Here is a 2,902-nt window from a genome sequence, read left to right as displayed (position 1 = left end):
CCAAAAAAGTACAGAATTGCCGCCAAATATCCTCAAACGACCCACACGCTCTGGTTTATATTGAAAATGAATATATGTCGAAATAGGTATCGATTCAAAGGTCACGACCGTCACCATCGCCTCCACATGTCTGATTAGTCTTAAGGACACTTTCTAAGGTCACGACCCACAACATCGCATCTACACATCTAATAAGAGATAAGGACACTTTTTAGAAACGACCCACCCGATCTGATTTAAACAAAAAATAAACTTATGCCGAAATTGGTATCGATTTGAAGGCCACAACCCTCAAGATCTCATCCACACGTCTAACAAGAGATAAGGACACTTTTTAGAAAATACCAAACCCAAAAAAGTACAGACCTGCCGCCAAATAACCTCAAACGACCCACACGTTCTGGTTTAAACCGAAAATGAACATATCTCGACATAGGCATCGATTCCAAGGTCACGATCCTCAACATCGTATCCACATGTCTAACTAGTCCTAAGGACACTTTTTAGAAAATCCTAAGCCCCAAAAAGTACAGAAATGCCCCCAAATAACTCCAAACGACCCACCCAGTTTGGTTTAAACTAAAAATCAACGTATACCGATATAGGCATCGAATCGAAGATGACGACCCTCATCAACGCATCCATACGTCTAATAAGAGATAAGCACACTTTTTAGAAAATAAAAAACCCAAAAAAGTCCAGAAATGCCCCCAAATAACCCCAAACGACCATCCCGGTCTGGTTTAAATCGAAAATGAACATATACCGAAATAGGTATCTATTTGAAGGTCACGACCCTCAACATCCCATCCACACGTGTAATAAGAGATAAGGACACTTTTTAGAAATTAGCAAACCCAAAAAAGTATAGAAATGCCACCAAAAAACCCCAAACGACCCACCTGATTTTTTTTAAACCAAAAATGAACATATGTCGAAATAGGTATTGATTTGAAGGTCACGACCCTCAACATCCCATCCACATGTATAATAAGAGACAGGGACACTTTTTAGAGAAAGCCAAACCCAAAAAAGTACAGAAATGCCGCCAAAAAACCCCAAAGGACCCACCCGGTTTTGTTTAAACAGAAACGAACATATGTCGAAATAGTTATTGATTTGAAGCTCACAACCCCCAACATCGCATCCACACATTCAATAAGAGATAATGACACTTATTAGAAAATCCCAAGCCCAAAAAAGTCCATAAATGCCCCCAAATAACCCCAAACGATCCACCCGGTCTAGTATAAACAAAAAATGAACATATGCCGAAGTAGGTATCGATTCGAAGGTCACAACCACCAAAATCGCATCCACACATCTAATAGGAGATAAGGCCACTTTTTAAAAAATACCAAACCCAAAAAAGTACAGAAATGAAGCTAAATAACCCAAAATGACCCACCCGGTCGGGTTTAAACCGAAAATGAACATATGCTGAAATAGGTATCGTTTCGATGGTCACAACCCTCAACATTGCATCCACTCTTCTAATAAAAGATAAGCACACATTGTAGAAAATACCAAACTTAAAAAATACAGAAACACCGCCAAAATACCCCAAACAACGCACCCGGTTTTGTTTAAACCGAAAATGAATATATGTCAAAATTGGTATCGGTTCGAAGATCACGACCCTCAACATCGAATCCACACGTCTAATAGGAGATAAAGACTTTTTAGAAAATACCAAACCCAAAAAAGTACAAATATGCCGCAAAATAACCTCAAACGACCCACCCGGTCTGGTTCATACAAAAAATGAACATATGTCAAAATAGGTATAAGTTCGAAGGTCACGACCCTCAACATCGCATCCACACGTCTAATAAGGGATAAGGACACTTTTTAGAAAATACAAAACCCAAAAAAAGTACAGAAATGCTGCCAAAAAACCCCAAAGGACCCACCCGATTTGGTTTAAACCGAAGATGAACATATGTCGAAATAAGTATTGATTTGAAGGTCACGACCCTCAACATCGCATCCACACATCCAATAAGAGATAAGGACACTTTTTAGAAAATTTCAAGCCCAAAAAAGTCTAGAAATGCCCCCAAATAACCCCAAACGACCCACCCGGTCTAGTTTAAACAAAAAATGAACATATGCCGAAGTAGGTATCGATTCGAAGGTCACAACCATCAACATCGTATCCACATGTCTAATAAGAGATAAGGCCACTTTTTAAAAAATACCAAACCAAAAACAGTATAGAAATGCCGCCAAATAACCCCAAAAGACCCACCCGGTCTGGTTTAAATCGAAAATGAACATATGCTGAAATAGGTATCAATTTGAAGGACAACTCTCAACATCGCATCCACTCTTCTAATAAGAGATAAGCACACTATTTATAAAATACCAAACCCAAAAAAGTATAGAAACACCACCCAAATACCCCGAACGACCCACCCGATTTGGTTTAAACCGAAAATGAATATATGTCAAAATAGGAATCGGTTCAAAGATCATGACCCTCAACATCAAATCCACATGTCTAATAAGAGATAAGGACACCTTTTAGAAAATACCAAACCCAAAAAAGTATAGAAATGACGCAAAATAACCTCAAACGACCCACCCAGTATGGTTCATACCGAAAATGAACATATGTCAAAATAGGTATCAGTTCGAAGGTCACGACCCTCAACATCACATCCACACGTCTAATAAGAGATAAGGACACTTTTTAGAAAATACCAAACCCAAAAAAGTACGGAAATGCCGCCAAATAACCCCAAACGTCCCACCCGATCTGGTTTAAACCGAAATTGAACATATGTCGAAGGTCATGACCCCCAGCATCGTATCCACACATCTAATAGGAGATAAGGACATTTTTTAGAAAATACCAAACCCAAAAAAGTACAGAAATGCCTCCAAACAATCGCAAACG

This window comes from Telopea speciosissima, unplaced genomic scaffold (genome assembly GCF_018873765.1).
Source record: "Telopea speciosissima isolate NSW1024214 ecotype Mountain lineage unplaced genomic scaffold, Tspe_v1 Tspe_v1.0142, whole genome shotgun sequence".
In the NCBI taxonomy this organism is placed as follows: Eukaryota; Viridiplantae; Streptophyta; class Magnoliopsida; order Proteales; family Proteaceae; genus Telopea; species Telopea speciosissima.
This window is presented reverse-complemented; position numbering follows the sequence as displayed.